This window comes from Manis javanica, chromosome 8, assembly GCF_040802235.1.
Source record: "Manis javanica isolate MJ-LG chromosome 8, MJ_LKY, whole genome shotgun sequence".
In the NCBI taxonomy this organism is placed as follows: Eukaryota; Metazoa; Chordata; class Mammalia; order Pholidota; family Manidae; genus Manis; species Manis javanica.
Genome location: NC_133163.1, coordinates 89,129,014 through 89,154,012, shown reverse-complemented (window position 1 = coordinate 89,154,012; position 24,999 = coordinate 89,129,014). Strand labels below are relative to the sequence as shown.

Genomic DNA, 24,999 nt, shown 5'->3' with positions numbered 1-24,999 from the left:
TATGGCTTCTCTTCTTTGCCCTGGGCCATATGGAGAAAGGAGTCTTTGAAAAAAAGAGTGGGTCACATAGACCCACAACTCTTCACCCTCAGACCTGCCTTAGCTCACTGGGAGAAGAGGCAATGTAGAGGCCTCCCTGGCAGGGGTGGGCATTTGTTTAAAGATCAAAAATGTTGTCAGGAAACAAGACCCATTCTAGGTGTAGCACCTGTTTTTCCTCAAAGGCAGATTAACAGTGGATAAATGGTGGCTGTGTTCTTGGATTTCCAGCACCTGCATTCAGACATAGGGAAATGGGCCATAGGCCTGATGTGGGGGCCAGGCTGAGATCCTGACTTTATATCTCATTGCTATCCCTGGTCATTGAATGGGGAGTAAGCAAATCAGCCCTCACTGTGGGAGCGGGGGAACACAGCTTCTGTTGCTTTTGAGGGCAAGCTACTGATGGCTTCTGAGGCCAACTAGACTAGGAACTAGCACGTGGGCTAATTTCCTTCAGTCTGAAGGCCAGTTGCCACCAAATTCATTGCTGGACTTGGCCAGGAGTGCTGCCAAAGTTGGCAGAAACTATTCATGGCCATCAGTTCACACACACACACATCGTGAGGAAAGATCGGGCATGCTAAATTCCAATAAAGCTTTCATGAGTCTATCATAATCTGAAACTGCTAAACCCCTAGAATTCCTATTAAATCAGAATGACCATGTAGACTGCTTTATTTGAAGTCAAGTCTCAAACTTTAAAACTGACTCCAGTCCAGGTTTTGCTCTTTTCCCCTGGGTGCTCATTCTGTTGACTTCCAGGCAGTTTTACAAGGCTCCTGACAGCTAAAGGAAGGTGGTCTACCCAACCTGCCAGCTGTCCCCACTAGCAGTAAGTGCAGAAACAGGATACTAAATTAAAGCCAAGAGCTTCCCTTTTTCTAAATTTATAAATGAGAACAGTCTACCAAAAAAATAAACAGCTATCAGTCAAATTCCAAATGAGCTGTACCCCAATGTATAGCATATTTGAATCACATGGAAAATATATCCAGTATAGAAAAGGTCTAGATAAGGGCTCCCAACTGGTATGCTGAAGTCACCTGATGAATGGAAAACCTCTCCCTAGTCACTAACTTCTGAGACACATTATCCACAAAATCTACAGGTGTTTCCAATGGGGGAAGAATGCGTGGTTCAATGGCACTGACCCACCCCTGCCCGCTGTGCTGAGTGGCATGGCTGGGGCCTGAGTGAGGGTGGCTAAAGCTAGTGCAATTAAGGATACCATTCTCCTGTAAGTGCAGAGGGCCTCCTTGGCTCTGTCATTCAGATAGAAACTAGTTCTCAACTACCACCAGAATTAGCTTTCAAAAATTAATTTTTTGGTCCGGTCCAGAATGACCTACATAATCACTTCTGTTTTGTACTTCTTACTGTCTCAGTAGGTAAATTCTTCCTAGAGTTTTCTGCAAATCTGTTTCCTTAGACTTCAGTTTCAATGTCATTCAATGAGGATTTTGTACCAAACTACACATTAGTACTAAGATAGAAGCCACCTAACACAGTATTGTGTCTTACTCAAGATTATGCTTCTCAAAGTGTGATACATGATGGTATAATTGGTTATACTCAAAATCACCAAATAGTATCCAAGATCATCAATTTTACTCAAATATTTGGAGGAAAATATATCTTTTTTATTGAGGTATATATAATGCATGCATCTTAGTATAGAGTCCAATAATTTTGACGTGTATATATACTCAAGGAACCTTCACCCAGATCAAGATATCAAATATTGTCACTAATATATTCCCCCTTCACCTGTTTCACCTATACCCTCACCCTTTTCCTCTTTGGCAATCACCAATCTGTTCTCTGTGTCTTTGAGTTTATTTGTTTTGTTTGTTCATTTGCTTTGTTTTTTAGATTTCAAATATAAGTGAAATCATACATTTGTCTTTTTCTGTATGACTTATTTCCCTTGGCTTAATGCCCTCTATGTCCATCCATGTTGTTGCAAATGGCAAGATTTCATTCTTTTTTATGGCTGCGTATTATTCCATATACACATGTACCACATGTTTTTTATCTATTCATCTATCAATGGACATTTAAGTTGTTTCCATATTTGGGCTACTGTAGATAATGCTGCAATGAACACAGGAGTGTATATCCTTTCAAATTGTTTATGGTGTTTTCTTTGGATAAATTCCCAGAAGTGGAATTGCTGGTTTGCATGGTATTTCCATTTGTAGTTTTTTGAGAAACTTCCATACTGGTTCCACAGTGACTGCTCTAATTTACAATCCTAGCAGCAGTGTATGAGGATTCTCTTTTCTCCACATCCTCGCCAGCACTTTTTGTTTTTGTCTTTTTGACACTAGTCATTCTGATGGGTGTAAGGTGATATCTCATTGTGGTTTTACTGTGCATTTCCCTGATGATTACTGATGTTAGCATCTTTTCATGTATTTGTTGACCATCTGTGTGTCTTCTTTGGAAAAATGTCTATTCAGGTCCTCTGTTCATTTTTTCATTGAATTGTTTGGGATTTCTTGGTGTTGAGCTGTATAAATTCTTTATATATTTTAGGTACCAACCACTTATTAGATATGTGATTTGCAAATATCTTCTCCCATTCAGTAGGCTGCCTTTTTGTTTTGTTGATGGTTTTCTTTGCTGTGCAGAAGGTTTTCAGTTTGATATAGTCCCACTTGTTTATTTTTGCTTCTGTTTTGCTTTTGCTTCCCTTGCCTGGGGAGACATAGGCAGAAGTAGATTACTAATGCCAATGTTCAAGAGTTTACTGCCTATTTTCTATTTTAGGAATTTTATGGTTGCAGTCTTATATTTAGGTCTTTATACTGCATTTATTTTTGTACGTGGTGTAAGACAGTAGTCCAGTTTTATTGTTTTGCAGACAGCTGCCCAATTTTCTCAATACCATTTATTAAAGAGACTCTCTTTTCCCCATTGTATATTCTTGCCTACTTTGTCATCTATTAACTGGCCATATAGGCATGGGTTTATTTCTGGGCTCTCTATTCTGTTCCATTGAGCTATTTATCTATTCTTGTGCCAGTACCATACTGTAGCTTTGCAGTATAGTTTTAAATCTGGAAATATGATACCCTCCAGCTTTGTTCTTTCTCAAGATTGTTTTTACTATTTGGGGTCTTTGGTGTTTCCATGCAAATTTTAGGATTATTCACTCTAGTCCTGTGAAAAATGCCATTAGAATTTTGCTAGGGATGGCATTGAATCTGTAGATTGCTTTGGGAAATATGGCCATTTTAACAGTATTAATTCTTCTTATCCATGAACTGGAATACATCTCTGTATAAAAATAATGACAAATACATAGTATGGTGTAGAAGCAAAATGTCTATGACTGTCAAGATATAAATGAAGATTTTGAAGAAACTTATGATGGGCCACTTTGATGCTATGCAACAGACTATCCTGGGTTGCACGCACACTCTTGTCTGAGGGGGCAGATCTTGGGAGTTGGGGCACAGAGAGCATATCTACTCTCTTGTGTCATGTTGAGTACTTTAATGGGGACGTATGAGAAATACTGACAGTGTGTTGAATAGTAAGGATAGAGTAAGGAAAATGGTGGCTTTATGTAAGTTCTGGAGGCCTGTTTTCTAAGAGTTTTCTACTCACCATTAGTCATACAGAAACAATTTTAAGCAATATATGAACAAGTGCTTGATATTTCAGTGTGTTTAAATGGTTTTTCTCTATTATGGCAAGTTATGCAAATGTTCCTAATTTCTTAAATTTTTTAAAAACTATTCTAAGTAAAACCAATGAGTTGAGGCAAAGTAAAAATATTAAATAATAGAACATGTGGTAACAGATACAATGAAGTCATGAGATGGTGAGTGACTGAACTTACACAAGCTAAATCAATCTCTACCTTTATATTTCTCTTAGGAAATATTATACTTAAGAACATTAAGATACACCATACTGGGTCAGCTCCATGGCCCATCTATTGGGTCTAAAAATGACCCCAAAGAATACTTATTACCTCATAAATCATGGAACACCTACTCTATGCTGTGTAGCCTCACTTAATGGAGCCACAAATCCAGTGAGAGGACACTTGTCTCAGACCCTGCAGTGCAGGGCGATCATTGTCGTCATGGACACACCTAAAAGGTTCAGAGAAAGATCAGACGGAACAGCAAGCATGTCTGCTGAATTTGGTTCAGAGAATGCTTTACAGGGGAGGTGACATTTGTGTTCAAGATTAAAGAGGAGTAGAAGTTTACAAAGAGCATTGCCTGAGAGAACATGGTTGCCTTCCATAAAAACAATGACAAAAGTTAATGGATTAAATGTAAATATATGTAATTACTGGTTTTAGTTTCAGACTTGTCTCTACATATCTTTTCCCAGTCCAAACCATAGTAATTTCTGTCCCTTTGAAGGAAGAAGTTCTCAGAGAGCTGGTGTTCTCCTTTCTTCTGCATGTGTCCCCCTTGTAACTTGTTCAGCTGACACCTTGAAATAAAGACCTGAACTTGCATATCTACAGTCAACCCATAAATTATCTCTATTACCAAATTAAGGGGGTGGAGGTGTCCTCTACCCCCCCACACCCCTCCATATTCTAATGTGTGTGTTTTCTTAATTTCCTCCTTCCCACTACTTTAAACCTTCCTTGATGCTTTCACAAGAAAGAAAATTAGAACTCAGATATGCCAAGAGCAAAGAAATAAGTAGAATTAAACCTTTCTACAGCTCATCATTTATTGATTGAGACAGGAATGTAAATAACTGTAATACAAAACAGAAAAAAAGTCCTAAACAATACAGCTACAGGCATATGGACAAAAGAAACCATTAATTCTGAGCACACAGGCATCAAAATGTTGAATAAGTAGGAGACAAACTGCTAAAGCTAGAATTTTTCTGCAGACCAAACCTTCTAGAGATGACTCTGGGGTAAGTGGGGTTCCACATAGGGATATGGTCAAGGCAATGAATGCTACTCATAGAATATTAATTATCAGTTGGCCCAATGTCATTTTCTACTGTGTCACAGTGACATGTTCACCAAAGCATATCTAGTCAGCACTTTAGGAGTCTGGTGGGTCTTCTTATAGTTCTACAAATAAGCATATTGGCCAGGACCTCTAGGGGAGAGACCGCTCTTAGCCTTTTCCTTCAGACATGACTTATGGTAACTCCTCTGCCCACAGCAAAGAGCATCCAGAAAGTACATTCTTGTTTCTCACTGAGGCTTTGTTGAGTACCAAAAAGATAAGAGACTGAGACTCCTTAATGGCCTCCTCTTCAGAAACAGCTATGGATAGAATGAGTTTTGTTTCCAAGGACCCTTGGGGAAAAAATTCCCTGGGATGAACCTCAACAGTTGGAGGAATCTAATGAGTTTGAATATTGTCCTCATCACTCATGTGAGACTCAGGGTTACATCCTCCCCAAATCTGATTATTGAGGAGTCAGATGCCTGCATTTCACATATTCACATCCCTTTCATTTTGAAAGCTGTAAACGGCTGCCCTGAAGACATGGTAACAGTGGGACATCTAACAACTTAGGCCCCCTGCATCATAATTCTCCCAGGATAGGCCTCCTTTCCAGGAATGAATTCCAAAAATTCCAAAAAAATGGGACATAAAAATCCAACTTACTGACCAGGCACCAAACTCCATTTACCACCTACTCTAACTCAATGCCAAGCAGCTCAAAGATTGAAAACTCATTAGGGTGTCTCCAGATGTCTTTGTTCTCTATGTATAAAATGTGGCAGAGAACATTGTAAATTGGCTACCCTTATGCCCAGTCACAACCCCACCAACTATAATCATACACAATGAATATCTCTACAAAACTGAGCCATGGAAGAGCTCAAAATACCAACTGTGTCTGCTTACTGTCTTTACTAGATTGCCAGCTCTTCATCATCCTTAACTTCTGTATCCAGAACCTAGCGTAGTGCCTGACACATAGAGGGGCTCAAGAAGTGCAAAGACTGAGGAGTGATTCCATTCTACTAATTCTTTTATTTGCTATATTCCCCAAAATTCAGTTCAGTTCAACCGCTGTATTTTCAGCATCTGAAATTTACTTAAGTTTATTTGGTCAAGATCAAATCACAGATGGTACAAATGGTGCCAAGTCATAATCAGTAGTAAAATTACAGGCCAGTGGAAGGATTAGAGTCTTGAAAGTTTGCTGCTCTAGTACTGTATGAACCCATCTAATAAAATCCATAGTTCAATACCATTTGTGTATGTACCAGACTTAGAATTTGTATTTTAAGTTCCAAGACCTAACTTAGCTTGGCATTAGAACCAACTTGATTCCTCTGGCTTAATATGGCCCTTGATAGTTTTCTTATGTATCCATTTCTTTCTTTTTAATTAAAGTTTACCTGATATACAATATTATATTGGTTTCAGGTATATAACAATAATTACATACAGTAAGAAATGCTCACCATGATAAGTGTGATTACCATCTGTCACCATACAACTACACTGAATGTTATAATGATGATATTCCCTGTGCTGTACTTTCCATGCCTATGACTGATTTTAAAATTGGAAGTTTGTACCTCTTTATCCCCTTCACCTATTACACCTGTCTCCCCACCCACCTACTTTACGACAACCACCAGTTTATTTCTGTATTTATGAGTCTATTTCTGTTTTGTTTGTTCATTTCTTAAATGTTTTTAGATTCCACCTATAAGTGAAATCATATGGTATTTGTCTTTCTCTGATTTACGTCACTTAGCAAAACACCTTCTCTGTCTATCCATGTTGTTGCAGATGGCAAGATTTCATCTTTTTCTATAGTTAATATTCCATTTTATATAGATGCACTCCATCATCTTTATCCATTCACCTATTTTTGAACACTTTGGTTCATTCTTTCTGCATGCAGCTGTCCAGTTTTCCAGTTTTTATTGAAGAGACAGTTTTCTACCCCATTGTATATTCTTGCCTCCTTTGTCATAGTCATTGCTTATCTGTCCATTTCAAAGACTGTGGGAATTGTATGCCCAAACAGGTCTAGTAGATACAGGGGATAGATAGATCTATTCAGAAAGGGGGATCATAGGGTAAAGATCTTGGCAGTGGAGACATTTACAATGGTCGTGCATGTAGGGAGATGTAGTAGAATGAAAAGAAATAATTAAAGTACAGAGAACCATATGCCAGGGTATTGGAAGGTCAGCATAGTTGCTGAAATCCCTGAGAATAACGGTGGTGGATATGATGAAGGATAGGACTGAATCATAAACCCAAAATAACGCTAAAATTATCTGGGAATTAGGGAAAGGAGAATATATTCAGATATAAAATCCTAAGATGAAAAGATTTCTAAAAGCTTATGGTGTAAAAAAATGTTTAAAAGTAATAATGGAGATTATCATAATATCCTGTTAACATAAAATATAATGCTGCATCCCCTTTCTTGCCTAGAAAATTCCCTAAATAGGAGTAAGAATAAGAAAAAAAGTAAGATTCACTACATGCTATGCACCAAGCTCTGGACCAATAGTTTATCAATTATTATTTCATTTAGTTTACCACAGAATTGTCAGTATTTGTGCTTGATCTTCAAATGTAAATAGGGTTTATTTAAGCATAGTGTGTTTAGTCTAACTTTTTCCTATAGCCATTTTTTTTTTTTTATACATGCCCTCACGTAGTAGTTTTTTTTTTTTTTTTTTTTTTTTTTTTTTTTTTTTTAGAGGGCATCTCTCATATTTATTGATCAAATGGTTGTTAACAACAATAAAATTCAGTATAGGGGGGTCAATGCTCAATGTACAATCATTAATCCATCTCAAGCCTAATTCTCGTCAGTCTCCAATCTTCTGAAGCATAACGAACAAGTTCTTACATGGTGAACGAATTCTTACAGAGTGAATAAATTCTTACATGGTGAACAGTACAAGGGCAGTCATCACAGAAACTTTCGGTTTTGATCATGCAATATGACCTATAAACCATCAGGTCAAATATGAATATTCATTTGATTTTTGTACTTGATTTATATGTTGATCCCACATTTCTCCTATTATTATTATTATTTTTATTTTTAATAAAATGCTGAAGTGGTAGGTAGATGCAAGATAAAGGTAGAAAACATAGTTTAGTGCTGTAAGAAGGCAAATGTAGATGATCAGATGATCAGGTGTGTGCCTATGGACTAAGTATTAATCCAGGCTAGACAAGGGCAGCAAGACATCCACGGATGCAGAAGATTTCTCTCAAAGCAGGGGGGGTGAGGTTCTGAGCCTCACCTCTGTTGATCCCCAAATTCTCACCTGATGGCCCCCCTGCGACTGTGCCTGTCTTAGGTTGTTCCTCCCTTGAGGAATCTTACCCGTCTCTGGCTAACCAGTCATCTTCCGGGGCCATACAGGGAAATGTAAAGTTGGTAAGTGAGAGAGAAGCCATATTGTTTGCAAAGGTTAGCTTTTTACTTCTTTGCAGATTTATGCCCTGTGGCTTCTATGCCCAGCACTTGTCTCGAGGTATCTTTACCACCTGGAGGAATTATGATACTCGGTAAATTCGATATGAGGCACGAATTCTATTTAAAGTTTGTAATTAGGAAGGAAGAAGAAAAGCTATAGATGTAGCATATGAAGGAAACTTGGGAGGATTGATTATTTCTTTGACATATCTTCTTGTATAGTACCTTAAGTATGTATAGGTTTTAAACTACTAACTAATTTGCACACACATATTGACATAATAGGAATACGGTGACATAAACAAAGCAAATCTATAATCACCAGCCATCTCCAGTGAAGCCAAGAAAACCATTTAGGCACCCTAGGCATTTGTGAAAATTTATCTATGATATGATGGATATTTTCCAACTGTACTTGAACCATCAGACAAATTAAAGCAGCCCATTTCTGGGATCTGTTCACATCCCATATGTTCTTTTAACCATAGATAGTCTATAGTCATGAGATTTTGGGGTGCTACAACTTGCACCCCTCCCAACTCCTGGTTGAGTTCCAACAGTACAGATCCAGTCAAATTCGTTGTCTCACTGTATGCACATGCCAGCCTAGACATCTCCCTCCTCCTTCTCATGGCAAGTCCAGGAGATGGTGGGCTGGATGCAGCCACAACCGCAGCATCGTCCGGATCCCTGTGGAGGCTTTTTGATGATCATCCCCCGGCACGAGTCCTCCAGAGAGTGCTGATGCCGGAAGCTCCTCCTCATATCGTATCTTAGTTCATTTTCTGGGTATCCAAGCTAGGCCTTGATCTTCTGCGTAGAAACAAACAGACCCTTTGCCCACACTTTGACATGCCCTCTATACCACTGTGCAGAACTCATTGGAGGTCAGCACACAGTAACTGCTTTTTTTTTTTTTTTTTTTAATTAAGAGAAAGGAATATTATCAGAAAAGAGTACCTCCATAGCTGATCATCTGACACCCTTTAAGTGATCAACATTAAGGATATTTAAAGCATGCGTTGATCTTTGATTTACCAATAGTTTTATCCTGTTAAGGAGTAATCCCCCTTTTCTTTCTTTCTTTCTTTTTTTTTTTTTTAAATTTTTAATCTACACTTACCTGAAGAATACTATGTTTACTATGCTCTCCCCTATATCAGGTCCCCCCTAACAACCACATTACGGTTACTGTCCATCAGCTTAGCAAAATGTTGTAGAGTCACTACTTGTCCTCTCTATGTTGTGCAGCCCACCCTCCCCTTTCTCCCTCCCCCCCATGCATGCTAATCTTAATACCCCCCTTCTTCTTCCCCCCCCTTATCCCTCCCCGCCCGCCCATCCTCCCCACTTCCTTTCCCTTTGGTACCTGTTAGTCCATTTTTGGGTTCTGTAATTCTGCTGCTGTTTTGTTCCTTCAGTTTTTCCTTTGTTCCTATACTCCTCAGATGAGTGAAATCATTTGGTATTTCTCTTTCTCCGCTTGGCTTATTTCACTGAGCATAATACTCTCCAGCTCCATCCATGTTGCTGCAAATGGTTGGATTTTTCCACTTCTTATGGCTGAGTAGTATTCCATTGTGTATATGTACCACATCTTCTTTATCCATTCATCTACAGATGGACATTTAGGTTGCTTCCAGTTCTTGGCTATTGTAAATAGTGCTGCGATAAACATAGGAGTGCATCTGTCTTTCTCAAACTTGATTGCTGCGTTCTTAGGGTAAATTCCTAGGAGTGGAATTCCTGGGTCAAATGGTAGGTCTGTTTTGAGCATTTTGATGCACCTCCATACTGCTTTCCACAATGGTTGAACTAATTTACATTCCCACCAGCAGTGTAGGAGGGTTCCCCTTTCTCCACAGCCTCGCCAACATTTGTTGTTGTTTGTCTTTTGGATGGCAGCTATCCTTACTGGTGTGAGGTGATACCTCATTGTAGTTTTAATTTGCATTTCTCTGATAATTAGCGATGTGGAGCATCTTTTCATGTGTCTCTTGGCCATCTGTATTTCTTTTTTGGAGAACTGTCTATTCAGTTCCTCTGCCCATTTTTTAATTGGGTTATTTGTTTTTTGTTTGTTGAGGCGTGTGAGCTCTTTATATATTCTGGACGTCAAGCCTTTATCAGATCTGTCATTTTCAAATATATTCTCCCATACTGTAGGGTTCCTTTTTGTTCTATTGATGGTGTCTTTCGCTGTACAGAAGCTTTTCAGCTTAATGTAGTCCCACTTGCTCATTTTTGCTGTTGTTTTCCTTGCCCGGGGAGATATGTTCAAGAAGAGATCACTCATGTTTATGTCTAAGAGGTTTTTGCCTATGTTTTTTTCCAAGAGTTTAATGGTTTCGTGACTTACATTCAGGTCTTTGATCCATTTTGAGTTTACCTTTGTATATGGGGTTAGACAATGGTCCAGTTTCATTCTCCTACATGTAGCTGTCCAGTTTTGCCAGCACCATCTGTTGAAGAGACTGTCATTTTGCCATTGTATGTCCATGGCTCCTTTATCAAATATTAATTGACCATATATGTTTGGGTTAATTTCTGGGGTCTCTAATCTGTTCCACTGGTCTGTGGCTCTGTTCTTGTGCCAGTACCAAATTGTCTTGATTACTATGGCTTTGTAGTAGAGCTTGAAGTTGGGGAGTGAGATCCCCCCTACTTTATTCTTCTTTTTCAGGATTGCTTTGGCTATTCGGGGTCTTTGGTGTTTCCATATGAATTTTTGAATTATTTGTTCCAATTCATTGAAGAATGTTGCTGGTAATTTGAGAGGGATTGCATCAAATTTGTATATTGCTTTCGGCAGGATGGCCATTTTGACGATATTAATTCTTCCTAGCCATGAGCATGGGATGAGTTTCCATTTATTAGTGTCCCCTTTAATTTCTCTTAAGAGTGACTTGTAGTTTTCAGAGTATAAGTCTTTCACTTCCTTGGTTAGGTTTATTCCTAGGTATTTTATTCTTTTTGATGCAATGGTGAATGGAATTGTTTTCCTGATTTCTCTTTCTATTGATTCGTTGTTAGTGTATAGGAAAGCTACAGATTTCTGTGTGTTGATTTTGTATCCTGCAACTTTGCTGTATTCCGATATCAGTTCTAGTAGTTTTGGAGTGGAGTCTTTAGGGTTTTTTATGTACAGTATCATATCATCTGCAAATAGTGACAGTTTAACTTCTTCTTTACCAATCTGGATTCCTTGTATTTCTTTGTTTTGTCTGATTGCCGTGGCTAGGACCTCCAGTACTATGTTAAATAACAGTGGGGAGAGTGGGCATCCCTGTCTGGTTCCCGATCTCAGTGGAAATGCTTTCAGCTTCTCGCTGTTCAGTATAATGCTGGCTGTGGGTTTATCATATATGGCCTTTATTATGTTGAGGTACTTGCCCTCTATTCCCATTTTGCTGAGAGTTTTTATCATGAATGGATGTTGAATTTTGTCAAATGCTTTTTCAGCATCTATGGAGATGATCATGTGGTTTTTGTCTTTCTTTTTGTTGATGTGGTGGATGATGTTGATGGATTTTCGAATGTTGTACCATCCTTGCATCCCTGGGATGAACCCCACTTGGTCATGGTGTATGATCCTTTTGATATACTGTTGAATTCTGTTTGCTAATATTTTATTGAGTATTTTTGCATCTACGTTCATCAGGGATATTGGTCTGTAATTTTCTTTTTTGGTGGGGTCTTTGCCTGGTTTTGGTATTAGGGTGATGTTGGCTTCATAGAATGAGTTTGGGAGTATTCCCTCTTCTTCTATTTTGTGGAACACTTTAAGGAGAATGGGTATTATGTCTTCTCTGTGTGTCTGATAAAATTCCGAGGTAAATCCGTCCGGCCCCGGGGTTTTGTTCTTGGGTAGTTTTTTGATTACTGTTTCAATTTCTTTGCTTGTAATTGGTTTGTTTAACTTTTGTGTTTCTTCCTTGGTCAGTCTTGGGAGGTTGTATTTTTCTAGGAAGTTGTCCATTTCTTCTAGGTTTTCCAGCTTGTTGGCATATAGGTTTTCATAGTAGTCTTTAATAATTCTTTGTATTTCTGTGGAGTCTGTCGTGATTTTTCCATTCTCATTTCTGATTATGTTGATTTGTGTTGACTCTCTTTTTCTCTTAATAAGTTGGGCTAGAGGCTTATCTATTTTGTTTATTTTCTCAAAGAACCAGCTCTTGGTTTCGTTGATTTTTGCTATTGTTTTATTCTTCTCAATTTTGTTTATTTCTTCTCTGATCTTTATTATGTCCCTCCTTCTGCTGACTTTAGGCCTCATTTGTTCTTCTTTTTCCAGTTTTAATAATTGTGATGTTAGACTATTCATTTGGGATTGTTCTTCCTTCTTCAAGTGTGCCTGGATTGCTATATACTTTCCTCTTAAGACTGCTTTCACTGCATCCCACAGAAGTTGGGGCTTAGTGTTGTTGTTGTCATTTGTTTCTATATATTCCTTGATCTCTATTTTGATTTGTTCATTGATCCATTGATTATTTAGTAGCATGTTGTTAAGCCTCCATGTGTTTGTGAGCCTTTTTGTTTTCTTTGTAGAATTTATTTCTACTTTCATACCTTTGTGGTCTGAAAAATTGATTGGTAGAATTTCAATATTGTGGAATTTACTGAGGCTCTTTTTGTGAGCTAGTATGTGGTCTATTCTAGAGAATGTTCCATGTGCGCTTGAGAAGAATGTATATCCTGTTGCTTTTGGATGTAAAGTTCTATAGATGTCTATTAGGTCCATCTGTTCTAGTGTGTTGTTCAGTGCCTGTGTGTCTTTACTTATTTTCTGCCCGGTGGATCTATCCTTTGGGGTGAGTGGTGTGTTGAAGTCTCCTACAATGAATGCATTGCAGTCTATTTCCCTCTTTAGTTCTGTTAGTATTTGCTTCACATATGCTGGTGCTCCTGTATTGGGTGCATATATATTTAGAATGGTTATATCCTCTTGTTGGACTAAGCCCTTTATCATTATGTAGTGGCCTTCTTTATCTCTTGTTACTTTCTTTGTTTTGAAGTCTATTTTGTCTGATATTAGTACTGCAACCCCTGCTTTCTTCTCACTGTTGTTTGCCTGAAATATGTTTTTCCATCCCTTGACTTTTAGTCTATGCTTATCTTTGGGTTTAAGGTGAGTTTCTTGTAAGCAGCATATAGATGGGTCTTGCTTTTTTATCCATTCTATTACTCTATGTCTTTTGATTGGTGCATTAAGTCCATTTACATTTAGGGTGACTATTGAAAGATATGTACTTATTGCCATTGCAGGCTTTAGATTCGTGGTTACCAAAGGTTCAAGGTTAGCTTCTTTAGTATCTTACTGCCTAACTTAGCTCGCTTATTGAGCTGTTATATACACTGTCTGGAGAGTCTTTTCTTCTCTCCCTTCTTATTCCTCCTCCTCCCTTCTTCATATGTTGTGTGTTTTGTTCTGTGCTCTTTTTAGGGGTGCTCCCATCTAGAGCAGTCCCTGTAGGATGCCCTGTAGAGGTGGTTTGTGGGAAGCAAATTCCCTCAGCTTTTGCTTGTCTGGGAATTGTTTGATCCCACCATCATATTTAAATGATAGTCGTGCTGGATACAGTATCCTTGGTTCAAGGCCCTTCTGTTTCATTGCATTAAGTATATCATGCCATTCTCTTCTGGCCTGTAGGGTTTCTGTTGAGAAGTCTGATGTTAGCCTGATTGGTTTTCCTTTATAGGTGACCTTTTTCTCTCTAGCTGCCTTTAAAACTCTTTCCTTGTCCTTGATCCTTGCCATTTTAATTATTATGTGTCTTGGTGTTGTCCTCCTTGGATCCTTTCTGTTGGGGGTTCTGTATAATTCCATGGTCTGTTCGATTATTTCCTCCCCCAGTTTGGGGAAGTTTTCAGCAATTATTTCTTCAAAGACCCTTTCTATCCCTTTTCCTCTTTCTTCCTCTTCTGGTATCCCTATAATACGAATGTTTTTCCTTTTGTATTGGTCACATATTTCTCTTAGTGTTGTTTCATTCCTGGAGATCCTTTTATCTCTCTCTATGTCAGCTTCTATACGTTCCTGTTCTCTGGCTTCTATTCCTTCAATGGCCTCTTGCATCTTATCCATTCTGCTTATAAATCCTTCCAGGGATTGTTTCACTTCTGTGATCTCTTTCCTGTCATCTGTGATCTCCTTCCGGACTTCATCCCACTGCTCTTGCATTTTTCTCTGCATCTCATCCCACTGCTCTTGCATTTTTCTCTGCATCTCATCCCATTGCTCTTGCATTTTTTTCTGCATCTCTGTCAGCATGTTCATGATTTTTATTTTGAATTCTTTTTCAGGAGGACTAGTTAGGTCTGTCTCCTTCTCAGGTGTTGTCTCTGTGATCTTTGTCTGCCTGTAGTTTTGCCTTTTCATGGTGATAGAGATAGTCTGCAGAGCTGGTACAAGTGACCGCTGGAAGAGCTTCCCTTCTTGTTGGTTTGTAGCCTTTTCCTGGGAGAATAGCGACCTCTAGTGGCTTGTGCTGGGCAGCTGTGCGCAGACAGGGCTTCTGCTTCCTGCCCAGTTGCTTTGGGGTTTATCTCCACTGTTGCTGTGGGCTTGGCCTGGCTGGGGCTGTTCCTCCAAAATGGTGGAGCCCCGTTAGAGGGGGAGCAGCCAGGAGACTATTTATCTCCGTAAGGGGCCTCTGTGCTCCCTGCTGCCCAGGGGGTTAGAGTGCCCAGAGATCCCCAGATTCCCTGCTTCTGGTCTAAGTGACCTGTCCTGCCCCTTTAAGATTTCCAAAAAGCACTCTCCAAACCAAAACAACAACAGCAACAATGAGAGAGGGAACAGAAAGGAAAAAAAAAAGAAAAAACACGCGATTTTTTTTTTTTTTTCCTCAGGTGCCGGTCCCAGGCACCCGCGCACTGGTCCTGCTGCCCTGTCTCCCTAGCACCAGGGTCCCTGTCCTTTCAAGGCTTCCAAAAAGCACCCACCCACCGGTCCCGCAGGGAAGGAACGCTCAATATTCTTTGTCCTCAGGCACTGGTCCCACGCACCCGCTCACCAGTCCTGCCGCCCTGCCTCCCTAGCACCGGGGTCCCTGTCCCTTCAAGGCTTCCAAAAAGCACTTGGCAAAAAGAGAGAAAAAAAAGGGGAAAAATGCGCGATTTCTTCCGTCCTCAGGTGCTGGTCTCAGGCACCCACCCACCGGTCCCACAGGGAAAAATGCGGGATATTCTTTGTCCTCAGGTGCCGGTCCCAGGCACCCGCTCACCAGTCCCGCCGCCCTGCCTCCCTAGCACCGGGGTCCCTGTCCCTTTTAGGCTTCCAAAAAGCACTCGCAGAAAAGAGAAAAAAAAAGGGGAAAAACGCGCGATTTCCTCTGTCCTCAAGTGCCGGTCTCAGGCACCCGCCCACCGGTCCCGCAGGGAAAAACGGGGGATATTCTTTGTCCTCAGGCGCCGGTCCCAGCCACCCGCTCACCAGTCCCGCCACCGTGCCTCCCTAGCACTGGGGTCCCCGTCCCTTCAAGGCTTCCAAAAAGCGCTTGCCAAAAAGAGAAAAAAAAAAAGGGGAAAAACGCGCGACCTCCTCCGTCCTCAGGCACCGGTCTCAGGCACCCGCCCCCAGGTCTTGCAGGGAGAAACGCAGGATATTCTTTGTCCTCCGGCGCTGTTCCCAGGCACCTCCTCACCGGTCCCGCCACCCTGCCTCCCCAGCAACGGGGGCCCGTCCCTCTAAGGCTTCCAAAAAGCGCTCGCCAAAAAAAAAAACTGCTCCGGTTTCTCTCCACCCGCCGGGAGCCGGGGGGAGGGGCGCTCGGGTCCCGCCGGGCTGGGGCTTGTATCTTACCCCCTTCACAAGGCGCTGGGTTCTTGCAGGTGTGGATGTGGTCTGGATGTTGTCCTGTGTCCTGTGGTCTCTATTTTAGGAAGATTTTTCTTTGTTATATTTTCATAGCTCTATGTGTTTTTGGGAGGAGATTTCCACTGCTCTACTCATGCCGCCATCTTGGCTCCCGCCCTCCCCTATAGCCATTTTTAACATAGTTATTCCTTTCTGAAATTGAAAAAATGTACTAAAGAAAAAAATATAACAATACAAGCACCTACCAGATAACTATTATATCCCTGACACTAATACACATGATTGGTAGTCACCTCACCAAAGAGATACACAAAGTGCACATCCTCGGGCTCCTTGAAATTGTCCACCTTCCTTCATTTCAAGATTAACTACAGTCTTGTACTCCTTCTCCCAGAGACAGTGCCAGGAAAACAGCTTGTTTCTGGGCCTGATCTGGCTAACTACTAGGTTAGTTCATTCAACCCCAATCACACGTGAGAATGACTTGAAGAATTTTTCTTTTTAAATACCAGTTCTCTAGGTCCCATTCCAAGAGGTTTGGATTCAAGTGGTCTGGGCTTGGTCCTGGACACTGGCATTTTTTAATTCTCCCCAGCTTATTTTCATATGCAGCCAGGATTGAGAATCACTGGCCCATGCCCATTGCCTCATCCCAGCCATAGACACGCATGTTCCCACCGTCTAACATCCCAAGCTACAGGAAAGTGCTAGAAATTAATGAAGGGCCTATTACCCCTCTTCTTGAACATCCTTGTTTCCCTTCCCTCACTTCCCACATCTCTCTCTTGCTAAAAACACTTCATTCAAAAACTACATTCAAAATTTATTGCAGGCAAGTAGCTCAGAGAGGCAAGAAATACCTTGTTTACCCTGTCTCTGGATATGTCCACACTCTTGCCTATTGCCTATTTTTATAATACTTTTGGATAGCCAACAGGAAGATTGAACTCCCAAGAATCTTTGAATAAAACATCCAAATAGTTTGGAAACCTTGATTGTTCAATGGACTTAATTTCCTGGAGTGGCAATACTGTAGTTTTGAACTTCCATTTGTGAAGGAATGTGGTAAACAAGGCTCCACTGCCTCAACCTCACAAGATGGACAGTATGTCATGATGCCAGGCTACTAGGCATATCTAAAGGCAGAGAAAGTGGCATGATTATCAAAATCAAGTCATCCCCACTATCCATACATGCTTTGTGACAGTTACTGTGCAATAACATGGGACCTATAAAGTGTGAGACAGAGTCACCACACAGAAAAGGCAGGATTGGGGTGGAAATTCTCTTTAAATACAAGAAGACAAAAAGGTAGCATACAATAAAATCCAATTAATGAAGGAGGGGAAAGAAGGGCTCACATACACATGTATTTTGAACCTAGCACTTTAGGCTTTCTTTCTCATGGAATCATTACAATCTATTTCTAATTCAAAAATGAAAGAATTAAGGCTCAGAAAAGTTAACCTGGAGTCAATACAGCACTACAGGTAGGAGATCCAGGTTCACTTCTGACAGTTTTTCCACCTACAAACCATGTAATCTTGGGCAAATTCTTTTCCATGAACTTCTATTTCCCCATCCATAAAATGTAAAGGTAATAAGAGCCCTTATACAGTTGCAGTGAGAATTAAATAAAAACATAAAAGCAATGTAGTAATCATCAATCATTTAGTATTCCTTGTCTAAATGGTGATGGTAGCTCAAATTTACTCAACATAACAAGAGTCCCAGCCAAAATATGAACTCTAATCTGTAGATCCCCTTTCCTTTTCCACAGCACAAGAGATAGAAACCAAAAACTCTGAGTTCAAAGGAAGGAAAGATGAGGTAGACTGAGAAATTGGGAAGACTCCAAAACTGAAGAGGTAAGGAGCTAGCTGGATTTCAAAGAAAAAATATAGATGAAGAAGACGACTTGTATGTTTTCCTCTTTGGGGCTGGGCTAATGCCAGAAATATTGCAAATTTTAGCATCCAACACCAGAAATTATATTTTAATTGCTCTCTGATATACAGCCAGCAACTTACGCATGACATTCAGTAGCTCTGAAAGAGAGCAGAGAACAAAAATTAGGATGGCAAATTCACCAATCCCAATTCCAAATCTCTCTGCTAGATCTATTAACACACCAGGCATGTGCTCTCCAAGTCCTGGTCACTCCTAGCCAGTCCAAGGCAAAGGGTGAGGTGTGGCCACACTTTCTTCTGTCGGCAGACACAGAGAGAACGGAGCCTTGGAAACTCTCGCCATCTGTGAAATCTGTGAGTGAAAGAGCGCGTCTCAGAGTGTGCCTGCTCTTGCCACTACCTTCCAAGGTGCCCAAACCACTCCCCTAACTTAATGAACTCCACATGCTGCCACAGCTATTTATAGAATCAGCCCCGTGTGTGTTGTGTTAAAGTCTCTAGATCATATTTTTTAGCTTTGCAAGTTTATTTCCTACAACTGGTCCATTAAATTCTGCCTCCCTTTCCTCCTCCACCACATTCTTGGAAATCCACAGTCAACTATACAAACAAATGTACAGGATTATCAAAATATTTTTAAGCCATTATTTGCCCTCTCTGTTTTTCTTATGCTCCCATAAGTGTGAACTGCGATAGCATCAGTCTTCCTGGAAACTTAGATATGACAGGCCAAACTGACAGAAGGCCAATCCAATTGGAGGGGCTGAGAAGCAAGAGCCCTGGGAGATTGGCAGGGCTGTCACAGAGCCTGCCTCTACCAAGTGGGAACTAATCCCCAAAGCAGGAAAGCAAGAAAAAGCTTTAGACAAAATGCAAGTGCAAACAGAAGGGACACAAAAGAAAGACAGGCTGAAGTGACTAATCAAGAAACACAAGATTTGCCTGCAGGAATTGGGGAAACTGAGAATGAAGAGGCCAGTCTTTACTGAAGGAGGAGAGAAAGGAGCCAAGGCTGAGTAAGCGTGGACCGTGTCTTATGAGTGGCCTCATCGCCCCTCATGGACACTCCAGAGGAGTATTTTTATCAAAGATTTTCTAAATGCAAATATCTGAGAAGTGTTGGAAACCCATTTCACAGCTGGGACTCTCATCACATCCTACTTTGTCAACCTATTCAACTAAGTTCAAATGCCTTTTTTTAAAGATGTGAAATCTCATGCAGGTTGTTTATCTTTCTATACACCCAGAAAACAGTTGGCTACTGAAACACAGGAAGCACTGACTGGCTCAGGTGCCAACTCATCGTTCTGAAGGTTGGAGCAGGAGCAGTTTTCATGTCCTGTAATACAGAGCATACATAGTAAGTGGTAATTTAGAGTCACAGTCATGGCAGTGATCCCTTGAAATCTGGGGGTGTCCATCACCTCTCCCCCTGACGGAGCATCCACCACCACCACATCCTAACAGGTCAGTCCCACCATAGGTACCTCCACAAAAGTCCCTCCATCCAGCTTGGTCCCCTCCATCTTCTTCCCCTGCCCTGCAGCAGGCTCTCCTGAGTCCTTTGGAAGAAGTCTCTGGATTTCAAGGGACAGAGACTCATCTCAAAGTAGCAAGGCAAAAGAGAGCTTGATTGGAAGGACATGGGGTGTCCATGGTCAGAAGGCTGATGCACCTTTGGGCCTTGCGAAGACCTGGAAATGAGGAAATGAATGCTTGCCTCCCAGCCCCACCACTCTTGTCTCTGCTTCTCTGCCTGTCACCTTCATTTTCCTTATGTATTTGACATCCCACACATGTCAAGAAAACTACCACTAAAGTCTCTCAGGAGTGCCAGCTCACAGCTTCTGCAACCAGAAGAGAATCCTCATTCTCAGAATCTGTTTGGATAAAAGAAAGAAAAAAAGAATTCCAGAGGTGTGTATCACTAGATCATTCAAGTGTGGCCAAGGACCAGGATCAGGTAAAGACATGGAAACACATGCTAGGAATTGGAAGATGGACAGTTCCCAGAATAGGCTTCATGCTTTTCCAATCACTATAGATTGCCCTTGCTGTTCCCTCCTCACAATCTTCAAAATGCCAAGCCCTACACATTCTCCAAGGCCATGTTAAATAACACCTAACCAGGAAGCTTTATTCACTCACTTCCAAAAGCCCTCTCTTCTTTGAACCCTCTACCCTGCCTCAGTTGTTGTATCTCCATTAGGGCACCTTTCACTATTGACCTTGCATTAAGGGTAGTGTTTGCAAGTTTTCTAGCACAAATAAGTTCCTAGAAGGGAGGGGTCAGATCTTTGTCACACTTACATTCCCAAAAAATGTCAAGCAAAATCTTTGCCTACCATGTGCACTCACTAATTGCTTGCTGAATGGTTGAGTGAATGATTGTAAATGACTGAGAATAGTTTCAGCGACCACCCTGGTGTTAGTCCTCATCAACTGTGAAGACTCTTCATAGTGTTGCTGGATGTCCTTTGTTGGAGAGAAAATGCATCATGCCTTCTCTCTTAAGGGAGTCAACAGTACCTGAATGTAAGTTTACTAATCTAGATCAGCTGAGGGGTATAGTTCAGCAGCCCAACTCACATATCCATTAACATTGGAGAGAGTCTGTTGGATCATTTCAGTTATACTTGGGCTCAAATGTCACCTCTGCTTTTATGGGGCTTGGTGCAAGCAAATAAGGTGTCAGTTCCCTCTTCTGCTGAGCAGGAATAAGAGTAGCTCCCTGACAGTGCAGTCCTCAGGCCTCATGAGATAATTACCTGGACTGGCTTGAGGGACAGGAGCTGTATAGTCACATAGGTCTTGGTACCGAGGGGATCCCCCACTTTAAGTTTAATGTCCTGCAATCACAATCCAAAAATTTGAGTTTTGTAAGTGAAGTCCAAAAAGAAGCTTGGAGCCTTAATTCAGCTGTGGTTCTGCCTCCCACCACCAACCAAGGATGAGTTCTTAGCTGCCAGCTTTCCCAGTATGTGGAGCCCTGGGTCCCTCCTTGATCTCCCTCTCCCCACCCCCGTCCAGCAGGGTCCTGCTCACTGGCACAGGGCAGATCAGGGCCAGTGAGCACATGTGAGAGCAACTCATGGCCAGGCCATCCTGGCTCCAGGCTGGCAGAACCCGAGTATGTTTATTGTAACTTAGCAGGGCCAGCCTCTCACCCATCCATCCAGATCACCTGTTTGCAATGAACTGGGGAAGGAGAAATGCCTGGCTCAACTTGCCCACCTCAATCAGGGCACGCACATTGGCCCTGCAGTCAGTGGACCACACACACACACACACACACACACACACACGACATCGTGGAGCAGAGCTCCTGAGAGCCTATGAACATCTGTACTCTGCAAGTACACCCATGCCTAAGGGAGTGGCAACATTAAATAGCAAACGATAAACCACATTGACAGGGAAAGAGAGCCCATGAATGAAAAGGAAAAGTTTTATTTTATTTATTTTTAATTAATTTTTCATAGAGATACAGTTGACATGTGACATATAAGTTTTAGATGTTTAACATAATGATTTTGATATATGTCTATACTGTGAAATGATTACTACAATAAGCTTAGTTAACATCCATCACCACATAGAATTACATTTTTTCTTGTGATAACTTTTATGATCTACCATTTTAGCAGCTTGCAAAATAAATACAGTATTGTTAACTATACTGTAGTATTTTAATAACTTTAATGGCACTATTTTCTTCTTTTTGAAGAAAAAGACTCATATTTCTGTTTTGTTCTAAGCCCTAGAACTGTGCCAAGTACTAAAAAATGCTTAGCAATTGATAGCTGTTTTCTAATTATTAAAAAATGTTCACACAAAGTCTGACAGTTTTACAAAGTAGGTTTCCAAAACTATGGCATTAGAATCTCATTTGATTCTCTGAGGTAGGCAGGATATGGATATTATGTCCATTTTGTAAAGGAGGAAGTTGAAATTCAGAGAAGTTGGAGGCCTCAGATCACGTCACCAATTAGCGGCAAGGCGGGAGCTGGCATCCGGGTGCTCTGACTCGCAGCCTCATGTTTTCACCAGAGGACCTGCCATCAGTGACCCGTGGGGTAGCTAAGCAGCCTTTCCCTCACTTCTCTGGTGGGAGAAGGAGCCAGCAGTGTCCAGCCACCCTGGAAACTCCGCGGCATGCCACGGCGCCGGGGAGCATTTGCCCCAGCCACGGCAAGGAGGAGTCCCATCCTTGCCCTGCCTCTGTTTTCTCTCCCAAACCCACAAAACCATAAAAATCAAAGATGACTCCTAAAAGGCAGCCCAAGGCTGTGGATGGCAGGGCCACAAGAGCTGTTTCTTTGCTCCTGTTGACTCAGGTCTGTTTACCTGGATCCACAGTTCCAATTTCCTTGCCTCGGAACTTGTGCAGCCCTCAGATTTATGCTTTAGGCAGATGGGATTTATGGTGTGTTCATCACCCATCCCACCCCAGGGCACAGCACCTCTCCCTGCAGCTGTCAAAACCACCCACTCGTACCCAGCAGAGTGTCAAGCCATTCATGGAGGGAAACTCCTCGGCAATAGTGCCCAGTTCTGACCCAAAGGTTTTGCCCCATTGCCCAAGCCCTGGTCATTAAAATGCCAAATACACTATGGAGTGAAAAACAGAGGCAGACTGGCCCAGAAGGCAGAACGGGATGGGAGGTGAAGACTGGACTTAGGGGGCAGGGGGGCTAGGCAGGCGCCTAGCTCAGGAGCTGCACCCTGGCTGTGGAGATGCAGAGGGTCTGCAGAGCCGCGCTTCCTGGGCTGCGCTGCAAGCAGAGGTGCTCTCGGGACTGGACTAAATCCAGCAACTGGCTACCCTGCACCCTAGGAAAAGGCCTTTTTTCAAATAACTTTGACTTTCATTTGGGGAATATTAAATGAAAGGAGAGTGGAGTCTGTGGCTAGAATGTGACTGAGGCAATCATCTACATCTGTCTTTAAGATGGAAAACATACAAGTTAATAATAACCACATATTTTGAATGTAAGCCATTTGCCATTCATTGGACTTTTCATACATGATTTGCACATACTATTTCTAATAAATCCTCACAACAGCTCTGGGATACACTTGTTTTTAAGCCCATTTTAGAGATGAAGAAAATGAGATAAGTGTTGAATCATTATGTTTATATCAACTATACTTGAAAAAAAAAGTAGCTGAACTGGCCAATTTCACACAGTAAGTTGTCAATGTCTGAACCCAGGTACAGTATTTTTCTAGAAAGCAAGTTCAACTCATGCCTCCTCTGCGGGGCCTCTCCTTGCTAATCCCGTGGGAAGTGTAACAATGGTTGCCACTCCTGATATCATGAGGTCTTACCCAGCCTGCTTTGCAGGAAGGCAACCAGCCTGTAGTGTGCTGATGGCTGTCAGCCTCTCTCTGGATGAAAGAGCATAAAGGGAGCCTTTCTTTTCCTTCAGGAGAGTGAATGCAGACATTGCCAGTTCTTCATTCACCAGCTTGTTCTGTCTCTTATTCTGTCTCTGCACTTCTAACCATTTTTCCTACTTACGTTAGTGTCTCTTCCAGTGGCATACAAATTAAAGCCAAAGAGCTAAATTGACATGCTGTGATTTATAACTATGTCTGGTAAGACTTGGCCAATAGGGAATGAAAATAAAGGTCACACTACCACTACCTCCAGGAAGGAACTTGTATTTGTTGAGGAAAAAAATCCATTTTAAAGTCATCTGAATTTTACCAATCTGTGTTCTTGCTTCTCTCATCATCTTAAACAAACTTTTGTTGGTAATACTTTTTTTGTTGGTACACAGACAGTCAATAAGGTGAAACCCTGCAGTAGAAAGACTTTAAGATTTAAAAGCCTCACAATTTATAAGGAAAATGAATTTTTTGGCTTTCATTAACTCTCTGATATTCAGTTTCTTCATCTGTAAAAGAGGAATCCAATTCAACAAGTACCTATGAAAGATTGCCATGTAAAAGACATTATTTTAGACATCACAGGGCAGATAACATTAAAGGAGATGTGGGCTATGCCCCCCAGAGCATGACAGGCCCACAGGCAAGGCTGATACTTCTAAGTAATTGTAACACTGGCCTGACTCTGATCAATCTGTGGGAGAAGCCACACCAAGGAGCTGGACTTCTAAAAATGGTAGAACCTGCCCTTCTCACCAGGATGGTTAGGAAGCGATGGAGATAGATGTGAATGTGCTGTTAAGAACTACAGGACTAAGAGATTTTTCATCATTGTTCTTATCACCAAGCATGGTAGTTAAGCATGTAACCTCTGCACTCAGCCTGCCTGGGTCAGTCTTCCTGCTCCTCCACTTACGTTATGTGACCTTGAACCCTTTAGGCTTCAGTTTCCTTGGCTATAAAAAGAGGATAATAATAGGAGCCACCTATGTGGATGCTGTGGAAATTAAATGAGTCAGTATGTCTAAAGGACTTTGTACATTGCTCAGCACAATGCAAGGCCTCAAAAACGTTATTGTGTTATTATTATTATTAATCTGTGTTCACCAGTGCTTCTCAAAACCATAAAGACCATGAATAAGAAAAGTCTGAGAAACTGCCATAGCCAAGAGGAGCCTAAGAAGGAGACATGATGAATAAATACAGTGTGCACCCTGGATGGGGTCCTGGGACAGTGAGAGGACATTAGGTAAAAGCTGAGGATATCCGAAGGAAGTATGGGCCATAGTAAATAATAATGTATAAATGCTGTTTCATGAAAGTTGTGACAAAGGTACCATATAATTAGGGGAGGCTGGGTGGAAACTCTCTGTACTGTCTTCACAACTTGTATGTAAATCTAAAACTATTCTAGAA

At 41.2% G+C, this 24,999-nt stretch overlaps 1 long non-coding RNA gene across 2 annotated transcripts in view; it reads left to right on the top strand.

The window, feature by feature from the left end:
• The window catches only part of LOC118972440 (uncharacterized), a 96,075-nt gene that overhangs the window by 50,986 nt on the left and 20,090 nt on the right, over positions 1–24,999 (top strand). Inside the window, exon 2 of one of the 2 annotated variants that reach the window (XR_005061420.2) lies at positions 18,060–18,147. The exons of the other annotated variant lie outside the window; for it this stretch is intronic. This is a non-coding gene — a long non-coding RNA (uncharacterized lncRNA). The remainder of the gene's footprint in view (positions 1–18,059; positions 18,148–24,999) is intronic. 2 annotated transcript variants of the gene reach the window in all.